General features: G+C 32.5%; 2 pseudogenes across 2 annotated transcripts; both read left to right on the forward strand.

Moving 5' to 3' along the window:
* The first annotated feature begins 3,375 nt into the window (after positions 1-3,375).
* Positions 3,376-4,679, forward strand: LOC143607617 (auxin-responsive protein IAA27-like; annotated as a pseudogene). The gene is made up of 2 exons (XR_013149001.1): positions 3,376-3,769; positions 4,152-4,679. The product of XR_013149001.1 is annotated as an auxin-responsive protein IAA27-like (transcript).
* Positions 4,680-14,949: 10,270 nt separating this feature from the next.
* On the forward strand, positions 14,950-17,263 carry LOC143607618 (protein SPEAR3-like; annotated as a pseudogene). Its single transcript, XR_013149002.1, has 4 exons — positions 14,950-15,414; positions 15,767-15,834; positions 16,602-16,680; positions 17,156-17,263. The product of XR_013149002.1 is annotated as a protein SPEAR3-like (transcript).
* The last annotated feature ends 6,778 nt before the right edge of the window (positions 17,264-24,041 follow it).

The raw sequence follows: 24,041 nt of genomic DNA on the forward strand, positions 1-24,041 counted from the left end.
AAGTATAGAAGTTGAAGATTTTTAATAATTATCAAGGATCTATTTCTTGATCAAATTATGTAATTGTTTCCTAGTTTGATTATATTTCTAGTTTTGGTTTTCTCTAAATACCGTTGGACTGGTTAATAATATTTAGTGAATTTATTTGGTTTCTCTCTTCTCTATCTCGTGTTCTTAGAGATTGCTGGTTGTGTAAATAAACCGTATATGTTGTTGTTTGGTTGTCTTATGTATAGATTTAAACAAAAGTTGAAATACCACATTTTAATGAAATATAATATTATACACACACCAATAATTGAAACGCAAAGCGAGATTATTAAACTACAAATTATTGTTTTCAAGAAACAAGGATTGCAAAAGAATAATTTTTTATGATTAAGAAAAACAACAAAATTCTGATTCTTTAAATCACCTTTCACAAATACCTTTATTTATCGATTTGCCTTCTATCTTTCTATCATTGTACGGCCGATTCCAATAATCCATCCGACGCGTAAATTAAGATATAGACCATTTTTCATGTTTTTATGTTTTTTCTTTTAATTTTGGTTTTGTTTTGTTCTTCTTTTTTTTTTTAATATGTTTTCATGATAATGGAATAAGAATAAATCCAGCATTAACGAAATTCAAATATGGATCAATAATAAAATATTCTACATGACTAAAAAGTAAAACTATATCAATATATTATGTTTTATGTTTTACTAGTTTTTATCCCCCGTATTACGGGGTTGTTTTATATTGTTTGTTCTAATATTTATTTATTTTTTGAATTTATATTTTTTTTATTGTAAGAAAGTTAATAATATACTTATGGTTTGATGATAAATTGTTTCACAAATAAATGAGATGTTATAACCCGGTTTAAAAGATATATGGTTTTGATGAAACCAAGACCCGTTTATTTTTTTACTATAAAATTGGTTTTTTAATTATAATTAATATTAATGAAAGTTAATAACATACTTATGGTTTGATGAGATCCAAGACCCGCTTATTTTTTTACTATCAAAATTTAAATAATATATATATATATATATATATATCTTTTTTTTAAATAAATGAGATATTAATTTTTATTATATCCTATTTTATAGGATTTTTACATAAATAATTTGTTGAGAATAAATTTTAATTTAATAAGATGTTATAACCCGTTTAAAGAATATTTGGGTTTGGTAAGACCCGTACACATGAATTCGGGTCAAATGCATAAGAAGCTTTCATTTAAAAATCAAGCAAATCTGGTGACTCGAAAAAAAAGGGAGCGACCACATCGCGAAACGTAGGATTTTTATGTCTTCGTTTATATATATTATAGATTTATACATGCAAAGAATTCTGATCAAATTAATTTCTTTTTAACATAGTTACCACTAAAAAGGGAGGAGCATAGAGTGTAAATGGTAAGTTTGAGAAGCGTAGGGTGCAACTTTAGATTTCAACCCGAATGTCCTTACTCAAGATCACATATAGGTTAGTTATTTTTTTGGAGGGACATTAATTTCATGGAGATGTAAGAAACAATCAGTCATCTCATGTTCTTTGGCTGAAGCGGAATATTTTGCAATGACAATAACGGTTGGCTAGTGAATATTGTGAATAAGATAACTTTAGAAGGACTTGAAGTACCGCATAATACACCAATGCATTTATTTGTAATAATCAAGCAACACGCCATATTGCAATAATCACGTGTTTCACAAACGAACCAAACACGTGGAGATAGATTAGTTACAAGATATACAACATTCGCATGTTGATTCCAATATGCAAATTGTCGATTTGTTCACTAAACATCTAGGAGATCAACAGTTTCAAACCTTGACAAGTTAAGCAATCAAGGCCTTATGCTCCAACATGAGAGGGATAAAACAACTGTTTTTATTTTGGTTATATGTTTGACTTTTCTTTCATCCCATATCAGTTCCTAATTCTGTTAAGTTGTAATTAGGCTAGTTTCATGTTTTATTGTTGCCCTCCTTATGTGAATGTTTGGTTGGCCTGCTGTACAAAAAAAACTCATACGGTACCATAAAATTCTTCAGCATTTTGTGAGGATAAGTTATTGGTTTATATACATATGACTCATGTTTGCCATCCACAATATAAAACAAAAAAAACATGTTAAGCCATCTATTGTGGTGAAGGTAGAATATGAAAAAAAAAAAAAAAAAGTGTGCCACACAAGCATAGGAGGGTTTCACATTTCAAATTGAAGAACATGTGTGTGTGGGTAGGGTGGAATTATGGGTATGGGATAAGGTGGAGATAAATTATTGAATTATATATTATTAAATATTAGAAAAATGATTGAAATATGCCACGCGTAACCGCGCCATGATATTGTCCACTTTTGTCAGAACAAATCACCATCGTCTCATGGAATTAAAATGTGTGATGGTAGGGAAGATATCCACCTCCTTACAAGGATTGTTTTGTTCTCTCCCCAACCGACATGGGATATTACAATCCACCCCCTGAAGAAGCCCAACGTCCTCGCTGGCTGGTACACCTGTCCGGCCCCTACCTGTCATGCCATTTGTAATAGCACAGCGTAACTACACCATGATATTGTCTGTTTTAGCCTTAGTCTAATAACCCCAGTCTATACTTAATAATAATATCATGTTTAAAACAAAAAATATTTGGTTCGACCCGAAGCCCATAAATTAGACCCAATAACCAACCCGAATTACATTGGTATGGGTATGGGTAGTCTTTTCTCATATTCAGTTTTTCGAGTTGGATTAGTTCGGGTTTGGTTGACTTTTCTTTAGTCGGGTTTCAAATTTTGGTTAAATGTGACAACCCTAGACACGACACCGTGCGCGCCCTCTTGCATAAGGCACAATGCATGGCCTTAAGTCCTTAAGCCATCTCATAACAAAATCTTGATCAATAATTAAGAACTCAACTGATTATTTGTTTATTTAACCAAATATTTCACTTCATTCATCTAAAAGTAATGTTTACACTGAAATGAAAAACAAACGGGTTAGCTTGTTTTAAATAGCTTTCATTCATCAACTATGAACGTAAAACTAAGTTGTTTAAAAACCGGGTAGATTAACCTAACATGATCCCCAAAACACCGGTCAACATCAATTTACGCCTTTTATCTACGGTCATCTATCATGGATTACCCAATGAAGCATTTTCAAAAGCAAGACTTACCAAATTAAGATAAAGTTACAATCTTTAATCCACAATGTGCATGTCCCAGTGACGTCATCAATGCAAATTTAACAAAGCATTGGGCAGTGACCTTCCCCAAAAAATGTTCCCTGTTCCACCATTCTTTTTAACAGTCTACACTATACTATAGGAATAATATTAGAGGAGGGGCTACAGAGATGCCAAAGCATAAAAATAATTTCATATATGTCTATGTTGGTTAAAGAACAAGATTATTATTGCTACTACATAGGGTTGTCAGAGAAAAACATGGAGAGACAAGTTTATGAGACAGCCAACAATAATAATAGTAATAATAAAGATTTGAACTTTAAAGCTACTGAGTTGAGACTCGGTTTGCCTGGTTCTGAGTCTCCGGAGAGAGAGGTGGTTTTGGTGGCTGGAGCCAAAAGGGGTTCTCAGATGCAATCAAGGGTGGTTCTTGGAAGTGGGTTTTGGCGGGTGATGACGTTGACTTGGTCAAACATGGTGGAAACAAGAATCATGTGCAGGAGACTGGTGTAGTGGAGAAGAAGACGACTCAGGTTTCTGATAAGTCAAATGGTCAAGGTTCTTCTTCTGATCCCAAGTAAGGATTATGTGTTTGGAGATTAAGATGTTATAGAAGTTGGTTTAGTTGTTTCTTTGACTTTTAAAAGTCAGCTCTCAACTGTTTCAAGAATCTGGTCATGTAATCTTGGTTCTTTTAATTTGTTATATAACTTGATAGGGGTTGTGACTTGTAAGTGATATGAGTTTCTTAAATGATGTTACTTATCCATGATTCCAAGATTAGAGGTCTACTTTGACTTTAGAAAGTCAACTCAATGGTTTTTAATACATGATTGTCAAAGTTGGAACTTGGAAGCAATTTAATTAACACCCCAAAAATATTTAAAAAATTAACTTTTTGGTGTTTTTTTACTTTTATTTATATTTGAGTTGCTAAAATCTAGATGTTTATGGTTTAGGGAACAAGTTGTAGGATGGCCTCCGATTCGGTCTTTCAGAAAGAACACCATGGCGGTTAGCCATACAAAGGATGAAGAAGGCCGTGATCCGAAGGTGGGACCCGGCTGCCTATATGTGAAGGTCAGCATGGACGGAGCTCCATATTTGCGGAAAGTGGATCTAGAGACCTATTCGTGCTATTTGGATCTTTCTTCGGCTCTTGAAAAAATGTTTAGCTGTTTTACAATTGGTATTCTCTTTTACTTCTTGATGCATATTATAAGTTGTTTCTTGGTCTTTTATGTCGTGTAAAATATGTTTATAAGAGCTACTTTTGGTAGGTATGATAATTTGTGTCAGATTTGGAGTTTAAAAAACAGGTCATGAAAAGTGTTTGTTTTTGTATGCATCTATCGTGCACAAGTTAACTTTTAGTTACATACATGTATGCATTGACTATTATAGATAAACTAACATGGGCATTTATGGTTAGTTCTTTAGGTATGCTCCTTTTGTGGGCTTCTTGGGCTTATCATATAAAATTATAAAGGTGAGATTATTAATGTACATTTATTTAAAAATACTCATTTAAATTAGAGTCCATTTTGGCCGGACTCTGTTTTGACCTGAACTAAACTGTAACTTCTATTAAATGATATGTTTTGACCCGGACTTATTTCTCTTTGTAATCGCATCGACCCGAACCCGTTCTGACTCGAATCCGTCCTGACCCTAAACAAACTGATAATTGAACGACTAGTTATGAGTTTTGACCCGGAATATATATTGTTTAGAATTCGTACCGACCAAACCTGTTTGACCCTAGCCATTCTGACTGGAGCCCGTCTTGGTCCGAACCAAATAGTTACTTTTTTAAATGGTCCGTTTGACCCAGACACATGTTGCTCAGAGCTTGTTTTGACCTGAGCCCGTTTTGACTCGTCACCCAACCAGCCCTGGTTGCGAGGCTTACTTGTGACCGTGTAGTTTTACATGTGTAATAGCAAAAATATGTAATGTAGTGTGACCTATGAAGACAAAGATGGTTATTGGAGTTTTTTATTGTTTGTATGTTTTTAACATTTTCACAAGTAATTGTTAGGTAGTAACTAATAGAGGGACTAAACTGTAAATATTAGATAGTGCAGGGTTATAGTTGTAATATGTTCATATACATAAGCAGGAGTCGTGAATGTAACAGTACCTATTGATTTGAGATAAGTTAGGTAGTAACTAATAGAGGGACTAAACTGTAAATATTAGATAGTGCAGGGTTATAGTTGTAATATGTTTATATACATAAGCAGGAGTCGTGAATGTAACAGTAGCTATTGATTTGAGATAAGTAGCTATTGATTTGAGATATTATCTCAAATCAATAGCTACTGTTACATTCACGACTCCTGCTTATGTATATGAACATATTACAACTATAACCCTGCACTATCTAACATTTACAGTTTAGTCCCTCTATTATTTACTACCTAACACTACTCCACCCTTAAAAGATTTTTGTCCCCAAAAATCAAAATAAGGAAAAAAAACAAAGTTTAAGCAATCACACAAATGGTGAGAAAAGAAAAATCAAGGACCAAGTGCAAATGTTGTGAATCCAATTCATTGCTTATAAAGACCCAAGCAATCTCCAATTGGTACAACTTTGCACCCAGAGACAAACTTGCAGGTTGAGTCACTTGTGACGGATCACGAAACTTTTCATCTTTTGAGTATGTAATAAAATCTGAATTTGCCATCCATTGGTCATCAAGCTTCACCACTCGAATTTTATCTTTTCGCCAAATACTTAAAAACCAATCTAGCTTGTTAACCAAATCAAATAAATGTTTCCTGAATCTGGACTTTTGATACACTAATCTGCAAATTTCCCAATCTATCCGCTGACTTCTACAACCTGTTCCCCATCTTTTAGCTTTCACAGTTTTATTAATTCTTGACTTTCAATAAACAACTTTTGACTTCCAAGCATTTGACATTTTATATTCATTTGGACTTTGGTGATCCCTTCCAGCCATCACAATCCCACTTGACCAAAACTTTATTATTTTGGCAGTAAGTGTTTTATCAACTATAATTGCTTTCCACCATGGAAGATTTCCAAGCTTGTGTACATGTGCAGCTGCATGTACAACTCTTCCCACCACCCCCTTCATGACTATAATGAGAGACAACTCTTTAGATTTTGTCATCCGAGAAGATAATAAAATTTCTATAATTTTCCCGGCCATATTTTTCATTTTTGCATTAATCTGCGGGTTTGTTTGAGATTCTTGCAGCTGCAGTTGCAACTCATTCTTCTGTTTCCACTTAACTAGCCATCTTTCCAGAATTAGTTGGTTGTATTTAGCCCTCATTTTGCTTAGCCAAGTAAGAATATAATCATGACCATTTGCATTGAATTTAGGGAAGTTAATCACAAATATTTGCAATGTATCAAAGCTGTGAAAAACCTTCTGAAAACTGTCATATTTCAATTCATTTGAAAATATATTGAAGGCATCACTGAAATTGAATTTATTCATTACATCTTGACTCGTCCAATCTTGCTTTAGAGAATCGATTTCGTTGACAAGCCCGCTAATATCATTTTCATTATCATTTTCATCATTAGATTCTGGAACCACATTTTCTTGTATAAAAGTGTGACTAACATGATCACTAGTGCTCACAATATCCTTCAACCCATCGAATTCACACCTTGCATTGTGTAGGCTGTCCGCAACCGTTCCTGCATCAGATTTATTTCCTGACATATCAATTGGAACCTCTATTGAAACAGACTTTCTATTTATTTTTTCTTGATCCACAACAGGTTCCTTTGTGGTTTTCTGTTGATCAGCCACTTCCATTTCGATACTCATATCTTGATTCAAAGTGTCATCTATATGTGCAGCTTTAGAAGAATCAATTGATCCTTGGTGGGTACATCCAAATCCTTATTTTTATTCACAATATCAAGAAAATCAATTTGGTTCGTTGCCTTTTCATATGCCTCCTCTAGTGTTTTTGGTCTCAACAACTTAATCCATCACTTAATTTCAGGTTTCAGACCCTCCACGAATAGACTTATAACATAACCCTCACTTAGAACTACTCTAGTTAGGAGAAAATCAAATGAGTTACAGTAGTCTTGAAATGAACCTGTTTGTTGTAAGTTCTTGATGTCATCCATGGATGAAGTAGTATTTAGAATTCTTGTTTCTTTATATTTGGTTTCGAATAAGCGAGGACTTCGTTTTCCCCATGTTGATGATCCCATCCATTCATCAACACATCTATAACCACTGTAAAGTTCCCAATCAGTTGGTGGCTTTGAATAATCTGGTATGTAACCACAACAATGGCCCCTGCCTTCGTATTGTAACCAACCGCAAGAACACCTACGAGTCGCACAAACATGAACCTTGTTTTCCCATATCAAACCCCCACATGAACACAAGAACACCATTATTACCTCGATCGTTGCCTTCAGTTATTGCTGCCAAGAACCCGTTGTTGCCCTAATTTGATTGTTGACTTAGAAACCTGCTAATGCTAATGTCTAATCTGACTGTTGCTGAAATACCTCAAGAACATCTGACATACAATTGCTACTTTCAAGAATAAGTTGTTTCCCTAATTCAATTGTTGATGTATCTAATTGGTAGATTGATTTGCTTCTGTTTATCGCCTATGCCATTCATCACCGTGGATTGAATCAATGGCCACCGTGATTGGCTAATTGTTTCTAGAAACTGGATTTACCATGAACTGGTGTTATCACCGGAATTTGATTGTAGTTGAGATGAAATTAATCGGAACAATGACCAATTTCAGAGAATCCACACAATTTGGGGAAATCGAGTGAATTAGGGTTCAAGATCTAGAGTGTCCAAGGATTGAACAGCTTTAACAAACCGTAATCGAGCTAAAGAATTGTAGAAGAAGAATCACAGAAGAAGAAGGAGATAATATCAAATCAATAGCTACTGTTACATTCACGACACCTGATTATGTATATGAACATATTAAAACTATAACCCTGCACTATCTAACATTTACAGTTTAGTCCCTTATTATTTATAATCAATCATATATGACCTTTATGACAAATAAATATATTTTACTAATGACATGCTTTTGAAGGGCTTTTTATTTATTTATTTTTTTAGTGGATGCTTTTGAAGAGTTGCATATAATCTTGAAGTTAAATTAATAATTTTTTAGTGGATGCTTTTTAATTTTTATTCTGCTCGATCTCTCTATTATTTCTCAAAATTTTAGGATAATTTAATATGCAGTTAGATGGTTACCTTCAATCGAAGTGGCCTTCACCATACTAGAATATGGTATTAGGGTTTTGATGTCGAGCTCACGGGCCAGATCTATTTTTATATATTATATTGTATCAGTATTAAATGGAATGAATCAAAGTCTTTTGCCATTCTTAGATGGTATCAAGTAAAATCCGTTGACCCACTCATAAATAAACCCTAGTATTATATTCCAATTGACCCGAGTAGAGTAGTGAGCCGGGCCAAGCTCTCCACCAAAACTCGAGCATGGCTCGAGTCCAGTCATCCCTAGTTCACATGCTCTTCTTTTCCTCTCATTTCCTCTTATAGAAATCGTCCATTTAGAAATTGATGTCATCGCTTGCTTCAGTCTTCCACCTCAGTGCAACATCACCAACGAACTTCCTCAAAGACTGCATTGTGGATGACCTATGATGTAATTGCATGTGTTACTCTTTTTTTAACAACTCACACACCCACTAAATCTTCTTCTGAATCTACATTTTACGTCACTACATAATTCGAACCATCAACCCACCGAAGTAACACATTTCTATCACATGTTGGTACCATTAGGCTATAAGCATTTTGTTTGGCATGTATTACTTAGGGTTGTTTGTTTACATTTGAATGGAATCATTCAGATGTTTACATCTGATTCATTCAGACTCTAGACTGTTTGCTTCCAAACAGAAAAACATCTGAATGGTTAAAATTAGATCTGAATCATTCAGACTTATTGTTGTTGCTGAATGGGACAGAGACTCATTCAGATCTGAGTCATTCAGATCTAAATAAACCAAACAGCCCCTTAGTATCAATACTATATTCAATGACATTATGCTATTTTGTATTATAGTTTTTTTTTTAAATTATATCTAAATGTAAGACTAAAATACAAGATCGAATTTATGATTTTTTGCTTAAACTGAATTAGACAGAGTTTTTTAATTTAATTTATTCTTTAGTATTTTTTGTAACGGCAAATAGAGAGTGATTAACTATAACGAATTAACGAGGGATCACATGTGCCCAACTACTCATATAATATGACCCCACAAATCATGCGTCCAACAGCTCAATTCTATTTTTGATTCATGGCAAGTTCAATTTTATAGGAGAAGTTATTCAACAAATCCATCCCAGAATATTTGTACTAGAAATTTAATCTAGTATGATTAACAGACATAAAGATTCAAGAATAATATGGAAATAACATTTTAATTTATCCCAAACCTATTTTACAAACGTCTTTGCTGATTTTTCACTTATTTTCTCTGGAAAAACATTTTTTGTATCGAACTTCAATACTTGATCAAATTTGAGAATATGTAACTAAAAAAGTTGTACGAAGAATGAAGCAGGACCCACCAAATATTAAGCCATAGACTATCATTTGGTGGAATTCAGTAACAACTAACTAATTCTCTCCCTCTTTCATAGACAAACTTTTTAGCTAGCTACTAATAACAATGATAATTAAGACTAAGATAGGTCAAAGATTGAAAGATACAACAAAGTATATATAGAATAACTAAACGTGAAATGAATACCATTAGTCCCCATATCCTCCTCGATCTCAGAAGGTTTCAACTTTCAAGTGTACGTAATTTAGCCATGCAACTCTTATCGCTAGATGACTAAGTTCATGACTTGTTATTTGTTAATTAAGCCATTAGTCCCATATCCTCATCATGATTCATGACTTGTTAATTTATAGAGTTACGCATCTAATTGAAAAATATGCCAACTAAGAAGCAGGGGTGAATCCAGTGTTGACTCAGCGGGAGCGTACGCACCCACTCAAATCTCTAGTTTATGTTATAAGCTTCTAATACATTAAGCACAATGATGCATGTGCCCCATCCTTAATTTTTTCAGTGCTCCAAATCCAACCTCTTGAGCTCAACATTTAAGCCTAGATTTTATTTTGTTTTGAAAAATAACAACTAAACCCAAATTACTTAATTGTCTAACCATATCATAAATTGAAAATTTTGAATTTGCAAGTTACATGAGAGTAAGAGATGAAAAGGTTTTTTTTTTGTGATTTCGGATTCTTTTTTTTTATTTTGAAATATAAGATACGCTCATCAATTATTAACATTTTTTATTTTGATTTTTGTTTATTTCATTTTGATTCGATTTTATGTGTCTTATGAAATTTTAATGACATGGGATTTTTGTTGTCATTTGAGGGACGATGATTTGGTTTCTAGGTTTCTAAAATATTCTAGCTTATTTAAAGTCTAATATGACTGTTAAACAAGAAATTTATTCAGAGTATCATTTGTTTAATGATTAATAATTCTACACTACGTAAATGTTGAAAAGAAAACACTTGAAGGTTTTATGAATTAGGCTATATTGACTGATTTCAAAAGATAAAATCACGTAAAGGTCAATTGTAATATATATTTTGTTTATTATGTTTAATGAATTTTGTTACTTAAATTTCTATACATAGTTTATTTAATGTAACTTTTCTACGCGCTCCATTTTGGTTTGACCAGATATATCTTCGGTTGACCTGTTTTAGTTTAACCAGATCCATTCTAGGTTAACTTTTTATTACACCCACTGATTAAAATTTTTGAATCCGCCACTGCTTAGAAGTATATGTCACACTATATTAAGAAGCACATCCTATGAACAAACACAATGTCAAAGATTAATAATCCTTTGGGAGTAGTATTTTCAATGCAGATCAAAATGTGCTAAAAGTTTCTTCATGCAAAGGAACCAAACCTGAGAAAACGTGTTTTGACAACCAACACATGTTTATACCTTTCGAATTTAATATTTCGGTTTCCTTGCGCGTGCGGCTGTAGAGCTACGTAGTCATGTCCAACGAATCATGAATCTATGATTGTGAATTTTAAATAATTTAGTTTTGCTATTCAAAAGGTGTTAATTGCACAACTTGTTACCCGTTTGCGTTCCATTTCAATATTTAAACACAACTCTTTCACGAATGAAAATTTGATTACCCTTAAAAGTATGTTCAAGAAACGAAGAAAGAACAAAGAATCGGGTTGAAATGGAATGAAATCTCCCAGCCGATCGATCGGGATGGAATCCTAAATAAACGTGTGTTCAATAAACTACAAGGATCTACGTGTGTGTCTCCATCCATACGAAAATAATAAACAAATTAGGGCAATCCGAAATACAAAGGTAACACGATAGTATATGAAGTATATATAACTATAAATAAATCAAGTAGAAATTCGAAAGTGTGTAAATAGGAATATTTGTCTTCCAACAGATTATAGAAAGCATGTAAAAATCTGAACTTCCACGTGCCCTCGTGATCTTATGGTTGTTTCTGCTTCACGTTTCAATCACATTAATTTTGGTTTCCCTTTATATTCTTTGATGATGGTAAGGCAAGGATGAGTTAACAAGTACGGGTACTGAACATGTATTAAATCGGTACTGATTTTTTGATGTTTAGAGATTGGTATGATTCGGTATTGGTTTTTCCCAAATTTTGTCTTTGATATCGATACCGATACCGGTACCACAATTTTGAAAAAATCAAGATCGGAATTTTGGATACCAGTACGGCCAGTTCAATAGCAAGCCCGTCCCTACGATGAATATTCATACTTCACTTTAGGGGTGTTCAAAATTTGATTCGAATTCGAAGCATTCGAAATTCGACTCGATTCGAATTCGAATATGAAGATTCGAATTGGATTTCAAAATATTCGAATTCAATTCGATTCGTATTCGAGTATGGTAATCGAATACGAATTCATGATTTTTATTCGATTCTACTCGAAATTCGAATTCAAATTATATAATATATTAATATATATTTAATATATTAATTTAGGTCAAATCCTTAAATAGTAAATGTCAAAACATACTAATAAATCCCAATAGCCATACTAATATTTCTAAATTTTGCAAATACTTAATTTTGAATTTATTTTCATGTGGTATTATAGATACTTTAAACTTATATTTATTTGTTTTACATTGATGATTATGATTTATGAAGATTTTGACATATGTGAACTTGAATCAGTTCAAATTTATTCGAATTCGAGTTTCAGATACGAATAGAATCGAATTTCGAATATGGGATGTAATACGAATACGAATCGAATAGTCCAACTTTTAAACGAATATGAATATCAGCAAAAAATAAATTATTCGAATTATTCGATTCGATTAACTTGAAAATTCATTATTCGATTCGATGAACACCCCTACTTCACTTTCACTAAGTGGTACGGTATAGTATTCTTCTTTCCCATGTTGTACAATCACCTCACACTAAGGTACGTGAGTAGGAAAAAGATAAAAGTAAGCAATATATTGAGAAAAAATTAACGTACAAATGAAATTAACGTGCAAATTGTGAGAATCAAGTAGAGTAATTATATATGTAAGTAGAGTAATTATGTAATTATATCTTAGAGTAATTATATAATTACTCTATGATGTAATTAAATAATTATTCTACTTGATTATCACAATTATCACGTTAATTTCATTTATATATGATCAAAACCCGTAATATATGAATATAATATGGGTACTTTTAGTGTCATTAACATTATTTTAGTATACTCGGTTTTATTTGATATTAAATAAAAAATTCAAATACAAACTAGTACATAAAATGACTATTTTCAAAACGGTTAAATTAGTGTATACACAACAGTTTCAAAACCTAGGTGTCGGGTTTTAAAATGGCACATAAGTGTCGGGTTTTAATAGAATCCCACATAGCTTTAGCGGTTTCTTAATCTTCAATTTGCATGATCAAGGTTTTGAGTACAGACTGAAACCATAAGGCTGTAGCCATTTCATTTTTGTCTTCATCAGATACACCCGGGTTGATGGCGTCCCAACTTTGCGAGCTTTAGAACAAGTTTCATCCTCATAGTCCACACGGTATAGTTTGTTGTAGTTAACATTGGACATTGAACGGAAGACGGCCCGTTCTCTTTCTCCTTTGGTGGCGGTGGTGGAGTCGAGTCACCCATGGCTACTACTCAAACCCAACTTGTTTGAAAAAAACAATTGAACGAACCAAAATAAAACTAAATTCAAGCCTACTTAAAGAGCTTTAGTATTTTTTTTTAGCAAACTGATTCGGGAGATCAAACCAACTTGTTCAATCGAAACACCTTCCGTATCATTCCCTGTATTATTCAACTCATCTGTCCACTTATCTTGTCCAAAGCAGAAGGAATTTTTCAATCATTTGTTTCAAATGTAATCCGTCAATCTCTAGACTGGAAAAGATTTAATCCACTTGTTGGCCTGCTTCAATGTCCTACAGCTTTTAAGGCATTAGCTTCAAAGGGGCTTGTTGGCCCCCTTCTTAGCTCCTGAGGCCTGCTTCAATTTAAGCTTCATCGAAAAAGGCCCGTAGCTTACAACATCTTATGAGAAGGGCCTGTATATCGATACAATTTAAGGCCAGTTTGCGTACTTGCTAGAGACGGATTCCGCTTTGTTGGCCAAATCGTTAATTATTGTGTTCTTGAACCGGGCTCTGATACCAATTCAAAAATGATAAATGATAATTAACGAACAACTTAGAAATAACTGACTTATATTATAACCAGAAAAATATAGCTCAAAAACTGATTAAAATAGCTTTGGTTGTGATGGTGGTGATTGTGGTGATATCTAACACAAACATTGTACATGCATTTAAAAAATTCTACTAGCATTGTCATGACTCGAAGGAAGTATGTCTTTGAAACTTTTCTAAGTTCAAGCGAATGAGTTTCCATGGCTTTGTGTCCTCTTCCCGAACATTCATAGCTTTCAAATTCTGAAGGAACCCTGTTTCATGAGCCATTGCAATATTGACGGTTAGTTGTCAATGTATAAGCTTAATTACCTGTCTAATACTCGTTGGTACTTAGATTTTGCAATCCAATTCCCTGCTAATTGATCCTACACTTCCTCATTGGAAGGACATCCTCACAAAGTTTCTCTTAATAATCGATCGATCTCCTATATGTATTTTGAAGCATTTTTATATTGTGTTTGGTAATCACCGATGAACTTTAGAAACCTCACACACGCATGCATATAGGTGGTTATATATACACAAAATTTTAATGCAATTAGTAGTTATATACACACAAAATTTTAATGCAATTGATCCTCACGCATGCGAGTCCAGTAAAGATGAAGTTATATGTTAATCATGTTGCTATTTTTCAAGTAATACTTTCTATTAATTATTATTACCAAAACTCAAGCGGTCGTCTATGTTGACAGTATGCACACTAATCACACATTGTCACATTTCATAAAACCATAGTTGGTACAAAGTACTGAACTAGCAATATATCAACTTTGAATATTTATGTTTGTGTACAGAGAAATGTGTGGTTTTATTTTCCAAAAGATACTAAACGCGCTATAGAAGGAGAGTGGGGGATATTCAAAAGATTATGATTGCATATTTTATTGCGATGATCTCATCTATATTTAATGAGTTCAAATATTGGACAATCACGTCCTAAGAATCCATAACCATATTATTTAATACGCATTATATCTCAAGAACCCTTTTAATTTAGAGTGAGAAAAGAGCATAAAATCTACCTAAATATGTAAACAAATCATGTGGGATACTATTTTATAATATATCTTAATGCAATCTGATATCCAGCGAAGTTGTAAATACTGAGGTTTAAAAGGGAACCAGTTTTGCCGAGATCTCTCTATCTTCTCCATTTGTTTTTATAAAACTTTGAACATATATATATACACAAGTGTGATCATTTTGTAGGAAGAAATATATACGAAGATATATCTTGATCAAGATGAACTATTTCGGAGATGCCATGGGAAATGAGCGATCTGCAAAAGCTTCATCTTCAAGAAAAGGGAAAAGAGTAATTCAGACAAACCAAAACAACCACAAAGTGGCCTTGGTGTTGCACAGTTGGAGAAGATTAGGCTGCATAGCCAAATGGGGTATCATCCAAATAATATTCATCCCCAGGTATATACATGTCTATTGATTTTTTTTCATTTTTTTTACCAATAGCTACATAAAATACATATTACATTTTTGGCCTTACTGATTTAGAATTGTATATGTTGCTACGGCTGTTTTACCGGTCTGTATATCCCAAGTTATGATGGGATCCGGTGCAATTAAATATTAACCGACTAGATCACATATTATGAATGTAATATGTATGTGTGTGTATAGAAGAATATCATGATTCAAAGTTTCAAACAACTTGTTCATCATCTTCTTTCTCATTCAATCGAATATAATTTTTGTTTATGTAGAAATCCATTAACGTGAATCATTCTCGAAGTTTATTAAATTTACTATTGATTTGCAGATGGGTATGAGCGAACTAGAAAGATCAAACATAGCATATGTTCAGTCACAGCCTAGCAGAGACCCGAGGTACAAGTCTTTGCATTATTAAGTAGCAAGTTGATAATTAACTTACACTCCCATCTTGCCCATAAAAAATATCTGGATTTTTGTTTGGATCAATATATTTTAAAATTTCTTACATGTTGTTCCTATAATATTTTGTACAGGTTATTATGAGTTTTAAGATTCGGTAATAATCACCAACTTGGTGTTCTATATGTTTATAGTTTATTAACTTTAATTAAACTACTTTTACTAAAATAAACTGTACGTACCTGGCTCAATCTTTTATGTGTTCTTGATTGTTGGTGACGGATGCATGGATTTTTAATAGATGAAAAAATCCAGTTGGTTAAAATTTAAATGGGTGAAATAGAGCTTTTCATACAAAATGTATTGCTCAGATCAAAGTATAGTTAACGTAAACAAGCAAAACTAAACAATAAATAATAATAATGTAAACAAAAAAAAAAACTCTCACGAAATAAAAGAAAATATCACTCAAACCAAATAAACACTGTGAAAATTGTAGGGTTGCGAAAATGATGATTAATTTCTAGTTTATGTATGTCTATTTATGCTTCTAGTTAATATCTAATTTCTATTTGTATACTTATGCTAACTATACTTTTTATTGGTCGCACGGACCTAGCTAGCCCCTTTCTATATACTAGATCCGTCAATGTTGGTGTTAATATGTGTTTTGTAGCACAGACAGTATACTGTTTTACTTTTATCTTTAAAATGTGGTTGCTTCCGAGAATGAATTCTCTAAACCTATGTATTTGATTCAGATGGAACGCAAGCAATGCCATATTTGAGGCTGAACACTATGCAAAACCAGGATTAACTATGCATCTCTTCCAACTAGAGGTAAGCGTACAATCAAACACATGCATAGATACATATTTTATTTGTACTAGTGGAACCAAGGGGGGGTTAGAGGTCCACTAACCCCGGTCATCGGAATTTGTCTAGAGTTTTTAATAATATCAAAGTCTTCTAAAAAATATATATATAAGTTGGACACATAGTTGTAACAGATAGAAAAGAAAACAATAATGTGACAATATGTTGTGGAAATCTAGTCTTGTGCTGTTGACAACATAATTTTTGGTGGCCCGGACTCTCCACCAGAAGTCTAATGCAAGATTGTAGGCTATATAGTATTTTTGAGTAATGTTTTACATGTCCGTCTTTGAGTTTCTTTAACATATAGAAAGTGTCCACGAGTTCATCAAAATTCAGCTTGTTATCTAGTTTGAGTTATAAATTGGTTAGCCAACTGTTTCTCCAACATGTGCATCTCTGACCTTTTTTTTCTGTGTAATACTGATCATATGTATAGGATTCACATGGAGAGAAGAAATGGAGTGGTTCTATGGGATCAAGCAGTCACAATTATGATTCAAATGGCGGTCAAGAATTGGATTTGGAGCTAAGACTTTCGCTCTAGTTTAAGTGTATATTCACTTTGTTAACTCATAAGCACAAAACCAAACCAAATGTCACGAAAATCTCGACGTTACAGATGCATGTAACCAAGATCGTTCACTTGATTTTGTGTTTTTTTTTGTGTTAATCAGATTTTTTTTAAAAGGGAAACAGGGTCGGCCCCTAAAAAACGTTTTTAGGTACTATAGTGTAAAAATTCTCAACCGACTTCTGTGAGTGTATACCGATAGTCAAATGAAAAAATTTCCGAACCGGAAAATTTTCATGGGTCCGCCTCTTAAGGGTAACTCACACAATATAGTACACCATAATTGAGTTAAGATTTGAATCTATAATCACTTGGTTTGGTTGAGGGTACCTTAATTACTATATAATAAAATCAATTTTGGTGTCGCTTGAGTTCTTATTGGACCAAGTGGCATGATATCAACGGACCACGTTATTTTTTATGTTTTTTTTAATTTAAGTTTTAATTTATGTACGGTAACGTACGTAACTAAAATCGATCAAATTCGCGTCGACTCACCACCGCAACACTATGGACAAAGCTCAGGTTTTACCAACATCCAGGTTTTACCTAATCACCGCTGCAATGCCAGACACCGATAATACTTTTGTTTTACCAACGTCCGAGATTCAACATCTGTGTTTTACTGAACAAATAAATTTCCTCTTAAATATTTTATAATACACTATACGAGTGCCGCTACTTTTTTTAGGTTTGATTTTTAATATGTTAATTTAGACAAATTTATTTTCGTTTAGTTTTGGTATCGTGACGAACGTAGTCAGTACCGACCGAATTTGTGTTGACTCGCCCATGCAATGACCGAGTTTTACCGACCAGCGCAACGCGCACGGGAAATCGTTAATCTTATGTACATTTTAATATGTTAGTTTTTATCTATACGAATGTTGCTACTATTTCCTGCGTTAACATACTGATTATTTTTTTTACTTTAGTGTCGATATTTTAACTAACTTAGCTTATACCAACTGAATCCATATTAGTGGACAACTACAACGCGACACGCATAAAAAACGATCGCAACTGCCCGCCACAACACGACGGGTAAAAAAGCTAGTTATACATAACTTTAAATTTTGGGATATATATATGATTCCTCTATAAACTAGTATTGGCTGAACATGGCATATAAATCCCTTTTTTTTAATCTTTTCACGTGATTCATGAGTTATGCGGTGTATCTAATTTAACTTTATTAAAGGGACATAAGGTAAAAATTATAATATTAAGATAGTTCAAGAACTTGGTGCTTTGTGGGGAATAATAGTGCTTTCTTTAAACAAGAATATTAAGATCATTATCTTGTGTTTAATTTTTTTATCAAGCATGAAAAACGTTGCCGGTACACACTGCAATTAGAGAGGGGCAAAAATCCAAAGTCTGGCGTATATATTCGAAACCCAATATATATATATATAGATATATATATAGGGGTAGGTTAAAATAAAAAGAGAGTTTTCTAAGAAGACTAAGAATAAATCCTAGCCATTGGATCATGTTAATCAATGGTTGAGATTTAAAATCACCAATAACCGACATAGTTTCCTAGAATTACTTTTTAATCATTATAACCGACATAGTTTTCTAGAATTATTCTTTTATCATCATTTATAATGTCAAATGTTAAAAATTGATTGGTTCTTACCATTCTTAGGAAACTCTTTATTTTTATTTGAACCCTTTTCTATATATATATAGGGGAGGGTTATCTTAAAAATAAATAGTTTTCTAGGAAGACTAGGAATAAATCATAGCCATTGGATCATGTTAATCAATTGTTGAGATTTAAAATTACCAATAACTGACATAGTTTCCTAAAATGACTCTTCCATCATTATAACCGACATAGTTTCCTAGAATTGTTCTTTCACCATAATATGCAATGCCAAATGTCAAAAATTTATTGGTTCTTATCATTCCTAGGAAACTTCTTATTTTTATTTGAACCTTTTTCTATATATATATATATATATATATATATATAGGAGATGGTTCAAGAGAGAAATTATTTTATTACGAGAAGTGCGAGAAATTAATTTTGGCCCTTGATTTATTTACTCTGGTCTATAAGTAAAATGGCATTCTTGTAATTAATAAGGTTTCCTATTCAATGATTTTGAATGCAGAAGGTTATTTTTGTACATTTATTTTTATATACATTTAATGGTTTTCAATTTAAAGTTAAACTTTCCATAAGTTTTGTTTAATTTTTTTATCGAGATTAGAAACTAAAACAAAAATCTTTAATACGTTCATGTAGTATCTGTATGTTTTATATATATATATGTTTTTTTTTGTTTTTTTTATTATAGTGTATGTAGTTATTTGGTTGTGTGTAGGTAAGCTTGTACACCTGCATTTTATTTTATGTGTTGTGCCATTTGTGTAGGATTTATGTTATATGTGTAGGTATACCTGTATAATTGCAAATAAGTATCGTCGGTGCCATTGTGTACATACTACGTTTTTTGGTACCAAACTTTTTTGTGTAGGAATGTGATATATATGTATGTTACATTATTTAGGAGTACAAGTATGAGATGTTTACTGTGTAGGATTGTGTTTATATGTGTGTAGGATTATGTTTATATCTAATGTGTAGCTTATGTGACATTTGTGTAGGTTTTCAATTACGTAGTATTATTGTTATGATTTTTTTTATTGGATTTACTGTATACATTAATGCGAAATGCATAAGTATTCATGTATAGGATTTGTTATGTAGGATTTATTGTGTAGCCATTTTTCCATAAGCATGTGTATGTAAAATATATGTCTACGTGTTTCTTTTAACACTTTATATGTGATAATAAAATATTAGACATTTTTAATAATGAAAAATTTAAATGAGTTTGATAAGTAGATATTGTTTGTAATTATCTAACTTTCTCTGGTTGATGCTTACTTACCAAAATTACAGAAATAATTTGTTTTACTAATATACCCTTTGAATAAAAATTATATAAGAAAAAAGTAAATTGTGATTGGTTAGATTTATTTCTCACACTTCTTACATTAATATGACTTCTCTCATGAACTTAAACCAATATATATATATATAGGGTTAAATTTAAATATTTTTGCGGTACGGGACGGGTATGAGATTAGATGATATATGGCCTAATTACTCAAAACCACATACCTATTTACCCGAATCAGGGCCAGGTCAACAGATTTAAAAGCCTAAACCGAAATGAGATGTTGTGACCCTTTCTTAACAATTGTGTAATAAAAAAGATAAAAAAAATGCTTATGAAGGGTCTCAAACTCATGACTTATGACCTAAAACTAAGCAACACACAAGTGTACCGCTAGACCAACACATAACTTTGGTTTTAATCCTCCAATTATACATATGTATCTATACATATTGATTTTTCTTATAGATTTAGAGGTTTTAATTCGCCCTGCTTGCGCTGCGCACAATATAATGTATATATGTGTGAACCCTCGGTGGGCAAAAGTAAATTGCACTAATTTTGACGTTATTTTACTAATCTCGTGAAAATAACGTTAAAAGTGGCGGAAGGTTAATCAGGCATCATGTGGTGGCGTTGATAGCCGAAAGACAAGGGTACATTGACCAATCGGTGGTACCCGATGGTTGAGTGTTATGTGTCTTATGTCCCAAGGCTTAATGCAAAACTACTATCGAGCTGAGAGTCTCACCGGAAGCAACCTCTCTATTCCTAAAGGGTAGATGTAAGGCTGTCTACATCTTACCCTCTTAGACCCTACCATATTTTTGCAATTGGTGGAATATACTGAGTACGATAATGATAAGGTCTTACTTAAGTCTAGGCCTAAAACCTTAGTCTGATATCACTAGCCTACGAGTCGACCTTGCTTGAAACATATATACCTAAAAACTTTATAATTTTTATTTTTATTTCCCTATAACCCTTGTCAATTAATGCTTTATTTTGATAAGTTCATATATAAAAAATATTTATTTTTTATAGGATATGTTAGGGGTGTGCATGGGTCGGTTTTAGACCAAACCCATAACCATAACCAATATGTCGGTTAATAGATAATCATAACCATAACCGATCCGTTATGGCGGTTTCAATTAATCTGTTTTGAAGGTTATAGCGAGTCGGTTATGGGGTCGGTTAACCATGACCAAACCAATGTATAATTGAGCCTAAAACATTGGTACTAAAAAAATAAACATGACATAGTTCAACAAATTATATAATTCTTAATATTAATAATATATATTCGAACAAACAATTAATGGTTTAACTCTTTAGTAAAGTTAAATCATATAGTATAAAAATGAGAGCGTTATTAGTTATTACCTTTTTTAATTTTCAACAAATTATCAACAGTGTGTCTAATCATACTCCATAAAGTTGAGAATCTTGTAATGGGGCGGTACGGTTTTGACGGGTTTGAAATTATCTTTAACCTAAACCGACCCGTATATGGCGGTTTTTAAAATTCATTAACCGACCCGTATATGACGGTTTTTAAAAATTTATTAAACCGACCCGCTGGTTATGTCGGTTATTGTTCGGTTAATGGTTATAGCGGTTAATTGCACACCCCTAGATATGTGGTTATATATTTCATTTTACTTCTTTATGCTATGAAGTATATATATTATATATATATATATAATATATAATATATATATATATATATTATAATGATATTATTAATTTATTGTAACACTTATATGCATATAGTATATAATATTTTAATTTGTAAAAGTTGTTGCATATGACTAAAATGTATAACAGAATTATAATTGTAAAAATTGTACATAAAAATTTAAACGGATAATTTTGTTAACTAATGGGTATAACTAATACCTGTGGATATACCAGATACCTACAGATATGCCTGATCCCTGACAAATACCCGACATGTAATGGGCTGGGTATGGGACACGATATTACAAACGGGTATGGGTCTGGGATTATCATTACCCGAACTATTGTCATCCCTAACTGTAATTCGCTCAGTTGAAGCATTTTAGGATCAATTTTTTTTAGAATGAAAACTCACAAAATATCTAACTCAACTCCTAAATTAAACAACTTTTTGATAATCACGAGAATTAAACCTTCACAATTTAGGAAGTCAAATTCTTATCCAACATCTTCGGGTTGCTAGGCTAACGGCCCTTTGGTTTTTAAGATCAAATGTTCAACCACAAAAACACAAGAAATGCATTTGTTTGTAACGTAGTCAAAAATCTTACTAGAAACATGGTAATTTCATGCGTTTATAGGGAGTTCATTGAATTAAGGTTGTTCATAGCATATGTGAAAGCTACACAGAAAAGGGACATTTCACAAACTCAAGATGCATTTCCATCAACTTAACCGTTTGATGTTAGAAATATATCTATTACAAAATTTAAATCTCAAAATATGTGGAAATTATTACAAATTTCATCATTACAAAAAAGGGAATTTGCTACTGCCAAATCCGTCACCAAAAAGGCCTTGTGACTGATTTGCTGAAGAGAGGTTACTAGGAACCATTGTTGACAGATTTGTCCGCGGAAGCTGCCAGGAACAATTTGCAACATATTTGTAATGGAATTTCCTTTCACTAGTTAGCAACATGTTATACAAGATTTAGCAAAGACTAGTTAAAATTACAATTCAAATCCTAACTTGATTGCATTTTTTAAACTTAAAATGCTACTATGTAAGATTGATAGTTTAAGTTATAGTTGGATGCAAGTATGTGGAAGAGTTGTAGGGCCGATGCAATCATTTGGAAACATTGTGGGACTTATCTAGAGCGTGTTGAAGTCTAGTTAAATATTTTAGCAAAAGAGAAGCCGACTTGTTAATCTCTCGTCATTTCTTTTTATTCATTCGATCATTCACCATTGGTTTCTTTCTAGAAATCGTAGTTTTCAATAACTGAGATATATAGGTTTGTGAGTATAATTGGTTGATAGATTGCTTTTGTGAGTGTTTCATTGTCTACCATAGATCTAGTTCATTGATTGTATTCGTGATATTGTTTGATTCAAAACATTTTTGGAATTAAATAAGAGTTTCTGTTTTTATTATAGTTTTCTACATGGTATCAGAGACTCTTGCTCGACTTGATTAAAAAAAAAGTTGTTTTATGTGAATAAGGGAACCCTTATTTTTTTATTTTTTTTTATATTTCATTCGTTTGTTTGGACTAGATCCTTTTTTACTATCTAATTGGTGATTAAGAATTGTAAGAGCTAACCTATTAATCGTGTCTTCGTCGTTAAGGTGATTCTTATAGGGAAATCTCGCGTCTATGACTGAAGGCTACCTTTTGGTGTTGCATATCGGAATATTTAATCTCGAATTTCCAACTAAACTTTAGCATTCTCAACATTAGGCGGGATTGCTCAATAGAGTAATTGATTACATTAATAGTTGGCATTTCCCAATAGTTGTGTGTGGATGGCTAGGCTTAAGATTCAACTTGAATTGTTTTGTGTGGTTCTCAAACCTATTTCTTGGACGACGGCTGTTTGGGTACTTGTCTTGTGTGCTTGTATTTTTTTATTGTTATTTGTCATTGTGTTGAAATGTATTTGCTTGTTAATTGTTCTTGGTTGTTTGATTGTTGTCATTAGTTGTTTTTAGGTTGTTTATTTGTTGTCGTTAAATTTTTTTCATTCATTTTCTTAAGTACTTATTGTGTGCTTAATTAGATGTGGTTCATACCAAACATTTTAATTTCCCTTATTATAGTTGACAGATTAGCATGTCCTCAAGGAGGACTACATGGATTGATT

The sequence above is a fragment of the Bidens hawaiensis genome, unplaced genomic scaffold (genome assembly GCF_021521415.1).
Source record: "Bidens hawaiensis isolate Kalapana, Puna unplaced genomic scaffold, B.hawaiensis_p1.1 tig00084190_1, whole genome shotgun sequence".
NCBI classification, from domain to species: Eukaryota; Viridiplantae; Streptophyta; class Magnoliopsida; order Asterales; family Asteraceae; genus Bidens; species Bidens hawaiensis.